Source organism: Cololabis saira, chromosome 17 (assembly GCF_033807715.1).
Source record: "Cololabis saira isolate AMF1-May2022 chromosome 17, fColSai1.1, whole genome shotgun sequence".
Lineage (NCBI taxonomy): Eukaryota > Metazoa > Chordata > Actinopteri > Beloniformes > Belonidae > Cololabis > Cololabis saira.
The window spans coordinates 41,336,648-41,355,610 of NC_084603.1; the positions used below are offsets into that span (position 1 = coordinate 41,336,648).

Consider the following 18,963-nt stretch of genomic DNA (forward strand, 5'->3'; position numbering starts at 1 on the left):
AGATTTGTGAAGAAGAAACTGTTCCTCTTCCTCCGCTACATTAGGCTACGTTGAGCTGTTACTTTTCTTTTATTCATTTTATCCACGTACGCGTCAATCTCATGACATCACTGAGTGATTCTTTGGGAAAAATGTTTGTTTTTGCATGTTTTGTCACATTTACACAGACTCAAACACACACAGAGTTTCTATGAGTTCATGTTTGTTCTAGTTCTGCCTGGTTAAAAAAAGAAAAGTACAAAGGCTTGAAATTTTGTAATACTTGTGCTTAATTTATTTTTTTATTCTGTTATTTTATTTATTTTATTATTTATTAAAGTAATTGAATTTACTTTAAGCTTATTTTAATTTAAGCTATTTTTTTTTATTAATTTTAATGTATTTTATTGATTTAATTCACCTGAAGATGATTATTTTGTACTTTTGTCTGTTTGAATGGTTGTGTTAAAAAAATAAATCAGCCGTTACTCAACAGTTACTCAGTACTTGAGTAGTTTTTTCACCAAGTACTTTTTTACTTTGACTCAAGTAATTATTTGGATGACTACTTTTTACTTCTACTTGAGTCATATTATTCTGAAGTAACAGTACTTTTACTTGAGTACAGTTTTTGGCTCCTCTACCACCTCTGACCAGATCTACCAGGAGCTCTGTCTCTTCATAGCTGCTCACGGCTCCAGCTGACTTTCAGCAGCGCTGAGACAAACTAACAAAAAAAAAGCGTTGCCCCCTTGAAGCTTCTCTCTCTCATTTTTAACTTGGTATCGAACACAAGCCACAGACCCAGCAGCACATCTATCATCTCCTCCAGGTTCTACATCTTTAGTGTTGTTGTCTTCTTCCTTTAGATACACAATCAAATACGTCACAGCAGCTTCTCCAACCTCCTACTTCTGATCTGGGTGTTGAAAAGAAATGAGGGCAAGGTGAGTCGGGCTGAGTAGGTACTAGTGGAAAAGAACCATAAGAGGGAGACACCTCAAACCAATTTACACTGATATCTTTTTGAACCACTTCAAATAACTATTCATATGGAAACTGACAGAAAGCTCAGTATGAGCAGAGTTCCCAAAGGCCGACAGAGCACAAGCAGCACGACCTTCAGAGGCCGTCTTACCCCGGAGAAACCTCCCCTGTACCGTCCGGTGCCGGGTCTCTGCTCACGCCAGCTTCTCACCGGAGAAACGGGTCAAGGCGGGATGCAGAAATACAACCCAGGTAGAACAACAGTGGGGGGAATGAGTGCTGCTCTGTGTCGTACTGGGAGGATTACAGATCTCCACTCAAGAAAGAAAACTTAAATATACAAAGAGAAGTCCAGTGCCTAACCCTGTTTCAAAAGAGCACATGTGACCACCATGTCTGCGTGGAAAATATATCTACTAACCCCTGCGGCTTGTTTAGATATCAAATACCAAAGCATTTTGGAAATTCACATAGTTCCTTTATCAGCTGCCAGGACACTTACAGGCCTTACTTTCACAAGCAAATCTCCTACTTTCAGCCTGACTCAATATTTTTTCATTTTGCGTTGAAATCTTGAAGCCTTAATAAAGTGATAATAAAGTGACAGAGTGTAAATGTATTAAGAACTGGACCAAAAGTAAACAATACCCCATGAAAGATACAATGGAGACATAAACTGGGGAATTAAAAATAAAAATTGGCGTTAACTTGAGAAAGAGCTGGCTGCTTTGATCTGTCCGTCAGCTGCCAGAAAACTTTTTAAAGAGGGCTTTAGTGTCCCATTACGTTACAGTGGGGGGAAAAGCATGTAGTGAGGGTGAGGAGGAGGGTGCTCAAATGAATCTGTCAATAGATCCTGATGAAGACTTTATCACAGGTGATCACCCTGTAAGCGCCGCGGCTGCGTTTCCAAAGACCACAGATTGGAAAACTCAATTGTGTTGTATTGATCTGGCTGGCCATCAGTGCACGGCGGGCTGACTCTAGCGCTGTGTCTGCGGCCATCACCAATCTTCTTAAATAACGTCTAAATACGGGCTCTACACTCCGAGTCAATCTCTCTAGCTTGTGGAGTGGAGTGAAATAAATAACGACGGCTGCAGCCGCGGTGAGACAATCACTCCATAACCAGGTTGACCCCTGGTTGACATTGATCAAAAAATAAATAAATACAGATGAAAAAAAAAGAAAAAGAAAAAAAAAAAAAGGAAAAAGGGAGCAAGATTAATTCAATGTATTTTACTTCAATGGAAAGACCAAAAACCTCCATCTCCCAATTCTTGGTTGAAACACCTGATGTCCTTTTTATATTTAAAAAAATTACATACAGTATTAGGGGTTGCTGTGATAAGTTTTCTTATATTTGGGAACCCATTCTTTCTCTTGTTAATTCTTTGGCATCCTTGGAAGATTAATTTAATTTGATTTAATTATAGGGAAGTGTGATATTGCTAACCATGCCTATTTTTTTAGAGTTCCTCTTATGTCTGTTTATTTTAATTTTTATTTATTTATTTTATTTCATTTTATTTATTTTTTTAATTATTTTTGTTGTTGTTGTTTTGTGTGTCCTGTATTTTATTTTATTACTTTATTTTTCCTATTATTATTGTCTTCAGTCAGAGTTTGATTGGTAATTGGTACTTACTTTGGGACTTGTTTATAATTACGTATTTTACAGTGTGTGTGTTTTGGGGGTTTGTTATGTTAAGTTTTGTGTCTTATTTATTTTACTTTTTTTTTTTGTGTTTCGTGTGTGTGTGGTAAAATATAAAACGGGGTAATCTGTCGGATCCTTTCAAAAATGTTTATTGTGTAGTATGCATTACATCGACTACCCAATAAAGAAACATGGAAAGAAAAAAAAAAAAAAAAAGATGATTTCGATGCACATTGCTATCTGAAGGCTGCACACGGCAGCTAGAGGTGCTGATTTAAAATGCAAGTCCAACTTGAGTTAAGTTTTAATAGGTAATGGAGGCCTGTAAAATGAGCCCATTACGATTAAGCGTGAGCCTAATCCCATCTACCTCCAGCCCAGAGGAACCCCGTCCTTCTGCAGTGAGAGGATCCAGCCATGTGTGGATTACCTCTCCAAATGACCCCGGCAGAGACGGGGAGGGGAGGAAGGGGAGGACGGGTGGACCTTTGCCCCCAGGAGAGCACCTCAGGATGAGGCCGGCTTACTGGAAAACAGAAGCCATCTTTAACACATGCACATCTATTGGCACTGGAGCAGAAAAGGCTTAGGACACGGGGAGCAACAACAGGAGATGAAGCCGAGGTGCACCTTATTGTCCAGATACCAGCAGGAGAAAAAAAAATGTCCGCAAACTATCAGTCGATAAAACACAGTCTGGATCAACTTCCAATCAAACCGTCTCTAGTCAAAGAACACAGTCACTGACTACAGAGAGAGTCGGTTCAAACTATCCACAATCCTACTTTTAGTAGCTACAGTGATACTCTGTACGCTGATACGCTGTGCATACAGACACATATCGGTTTCTAATCTGATTCCATCAATGACTGTGTTTCCATGCATCAATAACCCTTTTAAAACCCAAATATTGGCAATAACCCGAATTTGCACGGCCATGTAAACACCAATAATACCTTTGAATAACCAGAATTTGCTCATATTCAGGTTCTTAAAAACCCCAATATGACCCCTGGGTTACTCCTTTTAAAACCTGAATATTGGGTCATGTAAACGCCAAACGGAATATCCCCATCAAACGGAACATGAATTTGTTTTCTGCACATGCTCTGTTCACAAGGAATCCTGGTCTTTTGAGTCCAGGAAGTTCTTATAAACACGGAGAAACCAAGACCAGGAGGAGACTAATCACTTCATAAATGTAATGAAGGATATGAACATTTCTGCATTTGTAGACGGTAGAAAGTACCGGGATAGCCAGATTTACAAGAAGGTGAGCGAAAAGTTGCACGAAACAGGATTTGTTTTGAATTTGGATACAGGAAGAAGAAGCAGAAATGACGGGAATTGCGTCATGACGTTCTCCGTGCGTCGCTGGTTTGATCCAGATATCCCAAATGATTAATTACCATGTAAACGGAATATTCAGAATGTTTCAGTAACCGGAATATTAGCAATAACCCGAATTTTGACTGCATGTAAACGTAGTCACAGTCACTGACTACATAGAGCAGGGGTGTCAGACTCCAGTCCTCGAGGGCCGGTGTCCCTGCAGGTTTTAGATGTTTCCCTGCTTCATTGCACCATGATACAAGTGACTGTGTCATCAACACAACTATCCAGACTTTGATGACAAGCTGGTGTCGATGATTAATTAGAATCAGGTGTGTTAAAGCAGGGAAACATCTAAAACATGCAGGACACTGGCCCTTCTGGGATTCAGTTTGACACCTGTGACAGAGAGAGTCGGTTCAAACTATCCACGATCCTACTTTTAGTAGCTACAGTGATACTCTGGCTGTGCATACAGACACATATCGGTTTCTAATCTGATACCATCGATGTGTGGAAACAAACATGTTCTCCCAGACATAAAAGTTCTGAAGGTTGTTCACCATAAGCAAACATATGCATTAAGTCACATTTACAGATTAATTACACACATTTAAACTGAAAAGAACAACAATACCAATGTCTTTGTATGTAGCGAAGAAAAAAAAACTTAAAAAAAAAAGGTATAGTCCTTGATGTTGGAGAGCTAGCAAGATTTTGAAAGTGGCACCTCCTCTAAGCCCTGCCCCCTCCCCCCACTCCCGTCAGCGCTCCGTCCAAAGCCACGCCCCCACAAACTTTGGGGGACGCGCATTTGCAGGAGTCGAGTTTTCCAGGACATTTTGGACAGCACATTTTCAACAAAACTACCCCATGTCTCATTCACCTGTAAGCGAGGCCGGTTTTAGGGGGGGGGGAGGGGCAAACGTGCGTCCTGCCCACCCAATCAAAGTTATGGGGATCCTCACAGAATATCTGTACCGTTTCTGATTGGGAGGGCTCTGCGCATCATTTTTAGACAACAATGAACGCATACCGCAAAAGTTGTGTCTCGGTGGAGGGACCCGACGTCCCAGCAAAATGAGCAAAGAAGTGTTCAGAACAGCACACAGAGCACACACTGAAGGCTGATTTATGGTTCCGTTACACCAACGCAGAATGGTGCGCGTCGCCGCGTACCCTACGCCGTAGCCCTACGGCGTACCCGTGGCTCCAGAGCCTGCACGGCACCGCAGCGCACCGCCACCCGCACCGGCGCTCTCCACCCTCGCCGGGATGAAGACGCCTCCATCCCCACGGACCCCCATACTGGGGACCCCCATACGGACCCCCATACTGGGAGAGTCTGAGCCCAGGAGAACCCGTGGGAAGGGGACACGGGGGCCGGAGGCAGCTGGAAGCAGAGAGCAGTGTGCGCATGAGACGGAGAGGGGCGTGGGCGGGACTTAAAATGAAGGCATCTGATTGGTTCTTTCCCCCCTGCCAAGCCTCTGGTCCTCTGACCAATCCGTGCCATTCGGTGCACAAATAACAGATTGGTTAGAGTTTTTACAGGATTAAAGCTCTCAGGGAGGTCGGATTTTTTTCTTTCCTTTTTCTGAACACATTATTCACTGGCTACTCTCGGGATGGAAGGACCATTTCACCCAGTATAACAATAAATGTTTTTGAATACGATTACAGACTATACCTTTAACTCAACGCCTGATAAATTATCATCTGTAGTGGAATAGGTACGACGCTCTAGTGAGTAGTTAGTTCAGTAGTTAGCAGTGATGTTCTCCGTTTGGAGACCTGTGGCCCGTTTGTTTTGTTCCGATTCAGGGGCTAAATCCATACAGTTGTTGCGTTTTTCGTTTGTGGCGTTTGTGTTCACAAGGCAACCGTCTGTAGCGGTTCAAAGCTGTTAACAAATGCCATGAACCAACTGTTCTCTCATTGGTCAGAAATGAACGCGGAAGGAGTTTCCTCTTCCGTCCCCCGGGAAAAACAACAACTATGGAGGTCGAACCACAGTTATGAGTGAGTTGTGTTGGTTGCTGTGTGGATTCTGTCCTCACTGCAAACGAACCGCTCCAGGTCTGGAATGGAAGCGAGCCGAGACCACCTCTCCTAGGAGATCTCAGCTCGCTTGTTTTGTCCCGCATCCGAGCAGGATTGCTTTGTTCACATGTACCAAACCAACCGATCTTTAGGGGGAAACGCTCCCTGTTCCGGAACAACTGCTCCAAACAGGACAGATGTGAAAGCACCCAAAGATGCATTTACGATATATTTACACTTTTGCAGCATACAGTAGTTTTTACTTTGTTGCTTCACGTCCTTGACGGCAGAATGTCTGTGATTATATGTCATCATGAATATACCGTATTTTCCGCACTATAAGGCGCACCTAAAAGCCTTTAATTTTCTCAAAAACCGGCAGTGCGCCTTATAATACGGTAATTTCTGTTACTGTAGCCAGGGGGATTGTGGGTACTGTAGTCGGTGTCGCCGAAGAAATGGCGCTAAAAACGTCAGGAATTGTCACAGATGTTCAAAACAGCAGCGACGCTGACTCGCATAATGGCGACTTTGAGGAGACGGAGCAAAGCTGGTTTTTATTTTGTTAATAAAGTTTGACATACGGTACTTTTCTTCTTGTTTTTTTTTTTGCATTTGCATTTGCTGTAGGATTTTGTAGCATTTCCTGTAGCGCAGCTCCATCAGGTAGATACGTAACTCAACCCCAGCCACTATAGTACGGTATTTTACCAGATATTTAGTGCGCCTTATAATGCGGTGCGCCTTATAGTGCAGAAAATACGGTAATCTCTTTGAGAATGAAGGTGGAGCAGGAGATGAACATTTGCAAGACCAAAATTAATTTTGACAGTATAAAGAAGACCATATTTTAATGGCTTAAAATATTATCTTTCAAAGCCCAGATACATTTTGGGGGAAATGTTAGACAGAAAATGCTAATTACCATACTTAATTTGCATCAAGGAAATTCAATGAAATCATATAAATTGATGTCCTTTTTGGGATTAATAAAGTATTTTTAATTAAACTGAATTCAAATATAATTAGCTGTAACAAAAGAATAATCTAAACCAATCCTTTGGGACGTTGCAGCAGGTAAGTGTGCTGGGCATCGACACAGAGATCTCAGCCGACACAGGAACCACACCATTCCAGAGAAAATGGACAAACATAGTGACATGTTGTGTGAGGATGAACAAAAGCAGGGAGAGGAGGGGTGGACATCTCTGACTGACCGACGCAGCGGTCCAAAACCAAACACTGATGGTTATTGATCTGGACCTCTCTGGAGGCTAACATTAAGAGTAAGGGTCCTTGATTGCAGTACCAAAGCTCCCCATACTGAGGAAAAAGACAGTGCTTTAACAAGACCAGCCCTGCTAAATGAAATCCCGGGAGAATTCGGCTGTTTATCTGCTCAACAAAGTCTTGCACAACAGTATTTTTATCTATCTGTTGTGAGAAGTTTGATAAATGTCAAAGTAGCCTTGTTTTTCCCTTATTTCATTCATACTTCTATTCTGCCTGGGTCCCTGTGTTTTTCCTGAATGGGACCAAAAGTTGTGGAAGGGGCAATTAGGAGGGAACAATGCTATGGAGCTCCATATGGTCATTTCATGGGGCCACACTGGTATTTTATAGACGCCTCAGTGCAACCTAAACAGGCAATTTGAAAAGCCCCGGAGAAATTAAAACTTTTTCAAATGCTTGGGAGGGCTGCTGTAATGACCACTACAGGAGAGCATTTCCTTACGGGGCTTGTGGAATATAGTTTGCATTTGTATTTACACAAGCTCTAGTCCTGGGTTGTTGAGGAAAGAAGAATGAGCAGCAAGCAGAGAAACTGTAGAATTACAAGGAGCCAAAAGCTCCAACAGCCTAATCAATCAGCCCCTGGGTAAAGATGTGTCACTTCATAAGGGAGCAGCAGCTACCCATTTTAATGGAAAACCCCAGGTCTGAAAACGTTGGGATGATGAGTAAAATAATGAATAAACCCGTATTTTATTTACAGTAGAACCTAGAAAACATCAAATGATCAAAGGGAAGCATGTCACCATGTCATTGAAAACAATCATTTTGAATTTAAGCAACAATACAGCTCCGAAACGAAAAGCTGTAAGAGTAAGTGATACTAATAAATACAAATATCTGGAGGAACATCTACACCTGACTATTTGAACAGTCAACAGTTGAAATTCCTGTTTCATTTATCTCTTTTAAAGAAGTAATTTATTTTGTACAGGTTGTATTTATGTACTTATATTACATAAATACAATATATATATATATATATATGTGTGTGTGTGTGTGTGTGTGTGTGTGTGTGTGTGTGTGCAGCTGAATTTTTTTGTATCTAATTCGTATTTATTTTCCTTTTGAGTTATTTTATTTTTAATAGTAACTTATTTATTACACTGGCTGCTTTAAAGGAAGTAAAATATGTCTCAGTTCTAAATTGAGACAAGCTCTCCCGCTGAACAAAAATATGAAAATGTGTTTACGTGGTCAGAAAAATAAGGGCATTTTAAGTTCTCAGAAGTATGTATCGAAAAATATTCTTTATATAAGATTATATATGAATACATGGATCTAGACCAGTCGTCTATAGCAGATTAAATAGATATCGCACAGAATGGACAGATAAGAGATGGTGAGATTATTCAATTAACCGGTATCTCACAAACTAGTGTGAGGACAGTATTACACAGAAATGAAATCAAATTAAATTTAAAATAACCAACATTGTGGCAAAATGTCTCACTATTAACATCCAATTATTTCACCACGTTCAATTGTTACAAAAAAAAAACTGGGTCCGCAAACCCTTGTTTTGTGTCATGGTGAGTATGTGTTGTGGTCTCTACCACGTTAAAACCGATAAGCAAACTGAACGGCTGACGTGTTTCCTGAACTACTCTGAGTTTCTACTGCATTTCCACTACAGCTAGCAACTACCAGATGGGTGGCATTAAAAAAAAGACGGACCAGTAATCCCATCCTCACTTCTTCCATCATCATTCAAATATTAAAACTTAGATCTCTAAAAGTGTGTGAGAGTAGTAATTAGCACAAAAGGAAAAAAATGTTGTATCATATTTACGCAGTTCTTTTTAGCAGAACTGTGTATCATAACATAAAGCAGGTGCAAAGGAGGGGAAAAAAAGCATGACTTCATTACCGAATGCTGCCTGGTCCACAGCATGTCGGCCACTGTGCTGGTCTGCACCTGTTATCCTGAACATAAAATGTATTTTCTTTGCTGCATATTTTGCACAGAGACCACATTATTCCACTGGGGAGCTGGCCAAGCCCGAATGTCCACTTAATGTGTTTCACGGCCTGCACTTCCCCTGTGTTGGAAGACATACTTCATATTCAGTACATTTGAACAATTCTAAACCAATTTTACTTTATTTTAAGTATGGTTATATATATATATATAAATATACACATATCTGGCACAATGACAAGAAAAAGTTTGGACGGCCTTAGACATAAAATGTGATCTGATCATCTAAGTAACAATAACAGACACTCAAAGTAACAAAAGACAAACTATTATCATTCCTTGTGTCTGTACTGAACACACCTGTTGAGCTTTCCCAGGAACCCCTGGAGATAAGACGTTCATAACTCACCCTCCTTTGTCAGCAGTGACTTTGAACAAACTCTTCCAGTATCAGTAGATCAGAGCTGAAGAACCTTCAGCAGCAATTCTGGATCATTCCTCGTTCCAGAACCGCTTCAGCTCAGACACATCTGTATGATCTCTGGTGTGAACAGCTTCAGCTCAGACACATCTGTAGGACGTCTGGTGTGAACGGCTTCAGCTCAGACACATCTGTACGATCTCTGGTGTGAACAGCTTCAGCTCAGACACATCTGTAAGACGTCTGGTGTGAACGGCTTCAGCTCAGACACATCTGTACGATCTCTGGTGTGAACAGCTTCAGCTCAGACACATCTGTAGGACGTCTGGTGTGAACGGCTTCAGCTAAGACACATCTGTAGGACGTCTGGTGTGAACGGCTTCAGCTCAGACACATCTGTACGATCTCTGGTGTGAACAGCTTCAGCTCAGACACATCTGTAGGACGTCTGGTGTGAACGGCTTCAGCTAAGACACATCTGTAGGACGTCTGGTGTGAACGGCTTCAGCTCAGACATCTGTAGGACGTCTGGTGTGAACAGCTTCAGCTCAGACACATCTGTAGGACGTCTGGTGTGAACGGCTTCAGCTAAGACACATCTGTAGGACGTCTGGTGTGAACGGCTTCAGCTCAGACACATCTGTACGATCTCTGGTGTGAACAGCTTCAGCTCAGACACATCTGTAGGACGTCTGGTGTGAACGGCTTCAGCTCAGACACATCTGTAGGACGTCTGGTGTGAACGGCTTCAGCTCAGACACATCTGTAGGACGTCTGGTGTGAACGGCTTCAGCTCAGACACATCTGTAGGATGTCTGGTGTGAACGGCTTCAGCTCAGTACAGATGTTCGGCTTCAGCTCAGACACATCTGTAGGACGTCTGGTGTGAACGGCTTCAGCTCAGACATATCTGTAGGACGTCTGGTGTGAACGGCTTCAGCTCAGACACATCTGTAGGACGTCTGGTGTGAACGGCTTCAGCTCAGACACATCTGTAGGACGTCTGGTGTGAACGGCTTCAGCTCAGACACATCTGTAGGACGTCTGGTGTGAACGGCTTCAGCTCAGACACATCTGTAGGACGTCTGGTGTGAACGGCTTCAGCTCAGACATATCTGTAGAACGTCTGGTGTGAACGGCTTCAGCTCACATCTGTAGGACGTCTGGTGTGAACGGCTTCAGCTCAGACACATCTGTAGGACACCTGGTGTGAACGGCTTCAGCTCACATCTGTAGGACGTCTGGTGTGAACGGCTTCAGCTCAGACACATCTGTAGGACGTCTGGTGTGAACGGCTTCAGCTCAGACACATCTGTAGGACGTCTGGTGTGAACGGCTTCAGCTCAGACACATCTGTAGGACGTCTGGTGTGAACGGCTTCAGCTCAGACATATCTGTAGAACGTCTGGTGTGAACGGCTTCAGCTCACATCTGTAGGACGTCTGGTGTGAACGGCTTCAGCTCAGACACATCTGTAGGACACCTGGTGTGAACGGCTTCAGCTCACATCTGTAGGACGTCTGGTGTGAACGGCTTCAGCTCAGACACATCTGTAGGACGTCTGGTGTGAACGGCTTCAGCTCAGACACATCTGTAGGACGTCTGGTGTGAACGGCTTCAGCTCAGACACATCTGTAGGACGTCTGGTGTGAACGGCTTCAGCTCAGACACATCTGTAGGACGTCTGGTGTGAACAGCTTCAGCTCAGACACATCTGTAGGACGTCTGGTGTGAACAGCTTCAGCTCAGACACATCTGTAGGACGTCTGGTGTGAACGGCTTCAGCTAAGACACATCTGTAGGACGTCTGGTGTGAACGGCTTCAGCTCAGACACATCTGTAGGACGTCTGGTGTGAACGGCTTCAGCTCAGACATCTGTAGGATCTCTGGTGTGAACAGCTTCAGCTCAGACATCTGTAGGACGTCTGGTGTGAACGGCTTCAGCTCAGACACATCTGTATGATCTCTGGTGTGAACAGCTTCAGCTCAGACATCTGTAGGACGTCTGGTGTGAACGGCTTCAGCTCAGACACATCTGTATGATCTCTGGTGTGAACAGCTTCAGCTCAGACACATCTGTAGGACGTCTGGTGTGAACGGCTTCAGCTCAGACACATCTGTAGGACGTCTGGTGTGAACAGCTTCAGCTCAGACACATCTGTAGGACGTCTGGTGTGAACGGCTTCAGCTCAGACATCTGTAGGACGTCTGGTGTGAACAGCTTCAGCTCAGACACATCTGTAGGACGTCTGGTGTGAACGGCTTCAGCTAAGACACATCTGTAGGACGTCTGGTGTGAACGGCTTCAGCTCAGACACATCTGTACGATCTCTGGTGTAAACAGCTTCAGCTCAGACACATCTGTAGGACGTCTGGTGTGAACGGCTTCAGCTCAGACATATCTGTAGGACGTCTGGTGTGAACGGCTTCAGCTCAGTACAGATGTTCGGCTTCAGCTCAGACACATCTGTAGGACGTCTGGTGTGAACGGCTTCAGCTCAGACACATCTGTAGGATGTCTGGTGTGAACGGCTTCAGCTCAGACACATCTGTAGGAGGTCTGGTGTGAACAGCTTCAGCTCAGACACATCTGTAGGACGTCTGGTGTGAACAGCTTCAGCTCAGACACATCTGTAGGACGTCTGGTGTGAACGGCTTCAGCTAAGACACATCTGTAGGACGTCTGGTGTGAACAGCTTCAGCTCAGACACATCTGTAGGACGTCTGGTGTGAACGGCTTCAGCTAAGACACATCTGTAGGACGTCTGGTGTGAACGGCTTCAGCTCAGACACATCTGTAGGACGTCTGGTGTGAACGGCTTCAGCTCAGACACATCTGTAGGACGTCTGGTGTGAACGGCTTCAGCTCAGACACATCTGTAGGACGTCTGGTGTGAACAGCTTCAGCTCAGACACATCTGTAGGACGTCTGGTGTGAACAGCTTCAGCTCAGACACATCTGTACGATCTCTGGTGTAAACAGCTTCAGCTCAGACACATCTGTAGGACGTCTGGTGTGAACGGCTTCAGCTCAGACACATCTGTAGGAGGTCTGGTGTGAACGGCTTCAGCTCAGTACAGATGTTCGGCTTCAGCTCAGACACATCTGTAGGACGTCTGGTGTGAACGGCTTCAGCTCAGACACATCTGTAGGACGTCTGGTGTGAACGGCTTCAGCTCAGACACATCTGTAGGACGTCTGGTGTGAACGGCTCTCCTCAGACCACTTTACGGCATCTCTATGAGCCGAGAACTTTCACTGGATCAATCCAAAAGCTAGATTTTACTTCCATGTTTAGGGTCGTTGTCCTACTACATCGCCCAACCTCTATGAAGCTTCAGCTGGTGGAAAGACACCCTGACATTCCTGGAGGAGATTTTTGTAGAATTGGGAACTCATATTCCCCTCCACCATGGCCATAGTCAACAAAGCAAACCCAAATCAAGATATTCATTCAATCATACTCTGCTTTTTTATTTTTCTAGTCCACAAAATCATGTTCCCAGTAAGCGCCAAGAATATACATAATTGTTTTTATTTTGGGGGAGGAGTGCTCTGCCATGGGGTCCTTGCCTGTTCAATAACATCGATATGTTGGCCTCATTAATACAGATATTTGACAGTTCCAGTGATGTCTTCAAGCCTTTAGATGCCACTTCTGGGTTTTGCTTTTCCTCACTGCAGATTCTGTGTTGCATCTTTTAAGTATGTCTCCAGTTCTAGAAAGTTTGACATATTGTGAACGGGACGGGTGGATGCTTAAACACTGGAAGATGGATTTATACCAGTTTTTTAGCTATAAACTGGTCAGCTATTCTTGATTGCATGTCTTCAGAGATCACCAGATGTTTATACTTTCCCTCACAGTTCTGTCACTTTAACTTGAGCTGACCACATATAGCCTCTTTACATTGTCACATGAGGTGCAAAAGTGTTTCTCCATACTGTCACAAAGACTCACCCTTTGGACTCAGTAACCTCAAGTTATCACCTCTTTGTTCAGAAAAGCAAACAACAGACAGCAAGAGGCACTATTTGCTTCTCATAGTTAAGATACGTACCCTGGACAATGTCAGTGATTAAGATGTTCGATGGGGAAACAAAGGCTGGCAATTCTTATATAGGCTACGTTTGTAGTGCATCTCTTCTTATTCGCATTACTTGGTTAACGTGGTAGGGATGTTGCCATTCACTTTAGATTCTGAACATTAATTGAGAACTGATTCATGAATTAGAAAATCTTCAATCGATATGGAGATCCAACTACTGCAGCAGAAAAAGCAAACAGTCCTCATCTTCCGTGAAGGCCAACATCCAGAGATACGTCATGTTCCACAAAAGTCCCAAGAAAGAAGGAGCAGCATGTGACTCAATCATAACTTCAAAAATGAAAGTACACTAGTAATATATTGTATATAGTTGGAACTTTCATACAAAAAGTAGCCGAGCAAATGAAATATCCCAAAAATCCTGGCAAATTCTTAATGGTAAGAAAAAGTGGGGCGGGGGTTAAGGGTGAAGCAGCCAGCACTGAAACAAAGCTGTGGGGAGAGGATGTGTGCTCGGGAGTGTGTGTTTTCATCCTTATTTGTTTCACCTGCTGCACTCCTTCAGCTCCCCACTAATGGAATTCCCGTGGGGGTGGGAGGGATTCCAGAAACCATGCACTGTACGGGCCCATTCTGCTGGGTCCACACAAGGCACAACATACCACTGAAACCCAGACTCACTAATGCAACTACACTCTGTGTGCAGTTGTATACTACTCTGGGGGATGCTGGTGTAATGCTTACAAAATGCTGCCGGACAGCTGTCTATTCACAAGAAACACTGTCACAAGTTATTCATTAAAAGGCCTCATTTCTTTTTAGAATTAGTGAGGTGCTAGATGGTTCCTGAAAAGCTGGACAGGTAGGCTGATGACCCAGCAGCTGACCTAGGGCGCTGTAGGAGGCGCGTCAGGCACGTTTGCCCAGCAGGATTAACACCTACCTGTACAATCAATCTGATCTCTGGGTAACCAGTGACGACTGCGAAAGGGCAGTTGACGTCCAGGAAAGTCTGGATGACCGCAGGAAAGTCTGTACCGTGAGTGGGCGGCTAGTTACCCAACCCACTAGTTTCCTAACCAGGAGGCACCCAATAATAACTACGAAGACAAAAAAGAAGAAACAACCCGAAGGCCCTCCGAGAAGCGGGATGGAAGATGGGCCGAACAGGACTGACTACACGGTAACGAACAGAACAAACATTGACAACAAGACTATGACCTTCAGATTGTGTAGGTGTGGTTGGGGGAAAGTGACCACATACAGGGTCTACGAATTCACCAGGGGAGAAAGAAGAAGGAGAGCAAGAGGAAAGGCATACAACATCCTTGCACTGCTGCGGCAGATCAGACAAGCAGGACCCCCAGCCGGGGATAGAACCACAGCACCGAGGGTCCTAACGTTGTTGTTGGCGCGCAGACAGAGGAGGAAGATCCCCCTGTGAGAAGCAGTACTCCCCTGGCATGTGAGCTGGTAGAAGTGAGACCTCTCAGTCCCCTAGCCACCCAGCAAATAGAAAACAGGGAACCAGGAAGAAAGAGCTTCATCAAGTGGCCCAAAGCAAGTGAGGTGAAGAACAACGGGAGCTGAGTTCCGAAGGGAAACCAAGGCCCTCGCTGAGGAAGCGGAGGAAAGGACGTTTCTGGCTGTGGCTGAGGAGAAGGGATAAGATCTGGGGGTCTAAGCAATAGTATGGGTCAGCTGCGGGGGGGGGGCAGGTGGACGTCCCTGCTACCGCTCCGCCACCAGGAGGTGTTCCGGGGTTAAAGCGAGCGAAACTCCGATGAGCGGTGGTCCCCGGCTGATGACCCTGCAGCTGACCTGTAGCTGTAGGAGGCGCGTCAGGCACGTTTGCCCAGCAGGATTAACACCTACCTGTACAATCAATCAATCAGTGCTGTGGTGCAGTTCTGCTGCATGACACCTACCCAACACACCACAATCACAGTTGGTACAACTGGGATTCAGCCCCAAGTTCTGGTTGCAGCCATGAGCAGTTGAACTACAGTAGTGTTGGTGGTTAACATCACTGGTGAATCTGGGCATTACATCCAACATAACCACACAACGATCATACACCCATTTACTTCCACTTACTGGCCACTTTACACCTTGTCAGTATGGGTTGGACCCCCTTTTGCCCTCAGAACTGCCTTAATCCTTGAAATAGCTGAGCAATTAGTGTTGGTACCGTTGAGATGTCACAACATATGTATGTAATTATGGAGAACCATTGGGATATTGCTTATTAAGACCATATTGTATTAGACCATAGTCTAAGTTGTTATCTTTGTTATACTGCATATCAATGTATTTGTATCAATATAAGATCCTACTTAAATAGCAATAGTCATTTAAAAACGCAACAAGTGGTCAGTACAGACTTCCAAAACACTGGTACGTCCCTAAACACTACAAACTATTTTCTCACATAACTAAACCACTTGATCAACATCCTGAATTGTATGATGTGAAAGATGTCCTTGTGTTTTAAGGTATTTCATATCTAAGCTCTAAAACAGAGAAATGAACAAACTAGAAAAGACCTCTGTAGACCTTCAATCCTCTCGGTGTACAGTAGGTTCACTAATGTTGATGAGATCTGTCTTAATGCTTGTAGAACAGACATAAAAGCAGCGTCCACCGGAGAGCTCTGCCATCCCGTTTCATCCCTGCCTCTCTCTGTGAACCGCTCATTTGAATGTAACCATTCACAGCACAGCTCATCAGTATTAATAGGCCAATACCACAGTATTTAGACGTGATGCAAGCTTTATACCCGCCCAGCATTGACAGCAAATCCTCTGTGTGTGTTTAATAAATCGCACCAGTTAGGTGGGATGGCTTAGTCTCAAGTCACTTAATGACTATATTATGAGCCTCTGCATTAAGAGGGATTAATACTAATCTTGGCTGTTTCAGTTTACCCTGGGTTGAAGAGGTGGGTGGTTTGGGGAAATAACAGAGCAACGTGTGTTCCCCCAGCAGGCACTTTGTAAACCACTTCGCAAGCACTGCAAAAGTACATTACTCAGTTGATTTTGCATGCTGATCAATGCCAAGTCAGCTTAGCTGAGGATCCGTCTCCATGACTTACACAGTCTTAAAAAAAAAAATGCATTACCACTTTTAACTCCTCCTAAAGGCCTATTTATGGGATAAATGTTCTAAAATGAAATATATGAGTTAAAATGAGTACCTTTCTGCAACTCCAAGGTGTATTTGAATGAATTTGGGATCCAATAAAAAAGGTAACAAATGTGAGATTACGAAAGAAGCGTAAAATGAAGTAGGCTTTACTTATTACTGGGCCAGCAATAAATAGAAACAATACATGAAACAACAAAAATTACATTAAAAAAAAAACATTCTGTATTTCAGTACCTTTAGAGCAAATCTCCATTTGGATTCATTCAGTGAAGAGACTTATGTTAACAAGATCAAACAAATGTTTGTATATGTAGTAGGTTTTTAAAGCAATGCGAGTATTTACCAAAAGCTCTAGCTGACCACCTACTATACAGGACAGTCTCAGAAAATTAGAATATTGTGATAAAGTCCTTTATTTTCTGTAATGCAATTAAAAAAACAAAAATGTCATACATTCTGGATTCATTACAAATGAACTGAAATATTGCAAGCCTTTTATTATTTTAATATTGCTGATCATGGTTTACAGTTTAATAATAAGATTCCAGAATATTCTAATTTTTTGAGATAGGATATTTGAGTTTTCTTAAGCTGTAAGCCATGATCAGCAATATTAAAATAATAAAAGGTTTGCAATATTTCAGTTGATTTTTTAATTAATCCAGAATGTATGACATTTTTGTTTTTGTAATTGCATTACAGAAAATCACAATATTCAAATTTTCTGAGACAGTCCTGTAAATACCACCAGTCAAACGTTGGAACACACGTTTCCATTCTTTGAATCGAAAAGTGTGTATCATTCCTTTTTAGAACACATTTCACAGACACCAGTCAAAAAGTGCTTTACAATAAAAACACAACAGCAATAGTTTTTAGTTTTTTAAGCAATAGTGTAACACAAGTGTATACAAACTTGACTGGCAGTGTATGTGTGGAAGTGTAAATGTGTAAATGTATTAATTCCTTTCAACTTTAACTGTTTTGGGTTCGTCTATGTCTCTCTTAAAAATGTCTGCTCTGCACCTCCATGTGGATCAAACGCTGAGTTCTGCGGGTCTTCACCAGGCCATAGCTCAAGAATAGCTTGACTCATTTAAATGGTCAACACCACTATGGAAACTTCATAGCCAATAGTATCGATGGACAGTTCACGTTCTCATGTTGGCAATATAACAGTTCATATATAATCCTATAATAATAATAATAATAATAATAATAATAATAATAATAATAATCGGTAAAAACAGGATTCAAGTTTTCGGGGAGGAGCACTCAGTTCACCTTCTAGTGCAAAGCTTTTCCCAGTAGCAGAAATGGTCTGAAACAAACTGTTGGAATCAGCAAAAGGGACTTGGCATAATATGAATTTTGTGGAATTTTGCACCGGAATGATTTCACTGGATGAAGCAACTAATGTTCGGCAACATTTTTTTGACATTTTGTTAATGCAAACTTTAGTTTGGGAAGTCCTTCATATCCATTTTCCTTTGGGTGACAATATGGAGCTCCTGGCAATTGTATTAACACGTCACTTTCTTTTATGCTTGTGAACAATATTTGTGAGTCTAAAGGTACTGCCAACTGGGAAACTTCACCATACCACAACCATATTATCATGTTGGGGCCGGTCACTTCTGCAGGGCTCTCCTTCATTCAATGAGCCATTCAGATTTGTAGCATACTGAGGTTTTGGGGCATTAGCTAATGCCCTCTTAAAAGGAGCTTGAGGCAGGATTTATGAAAAAAATGTGTATACGTTTTAAGTTTTCTAGTAATAATGTCAGATGAAGCGTTCCAAACCAAAAAGAATGAGCCCTCTAGCGTATCTCTCCGTTGCCTTGAACAGGCTGTGTGCTGCAAAATGTGCTGCAATTCCGGACCGCTGTCCTGCGGATGTGACGTCACATGCACATTCTCCCTGTTCTCCCGTGCCGGCTTCTCTGTTGGCTGCAGTACCCCCGACGGCCGTCGTGGCGAAGGGTGGCACTAATGAGTCTCATTTCTTAAGGAGGAGCCTCATGCTCCTTTAAGGGAAGAATATACTTACTGTTCAGTACGCAAGCGCATCATGGCCGACACGCGTATCTTGCGTTAGTTTCACCCGTCGCCATGCACATTCTCCA

At 43.1% G+C, this 18,963-nt stretch overlaps 1 protein-coding gene across 2 annotated transcripts in view; it reads right to left on the reverse strand.

Moving 5' to 3' along the window:
* Window positions 1–18,963, reverse strand: part of gbf1 (golgi brefeldin A resistant guanine nucleotide exchange factor 1) — a 168,245-nt gene that overhangs the window by 101,408 nt on the left and 47,874 nt on the right. The gene's annotated exons all lie outside the window — the stretch shown is intronic.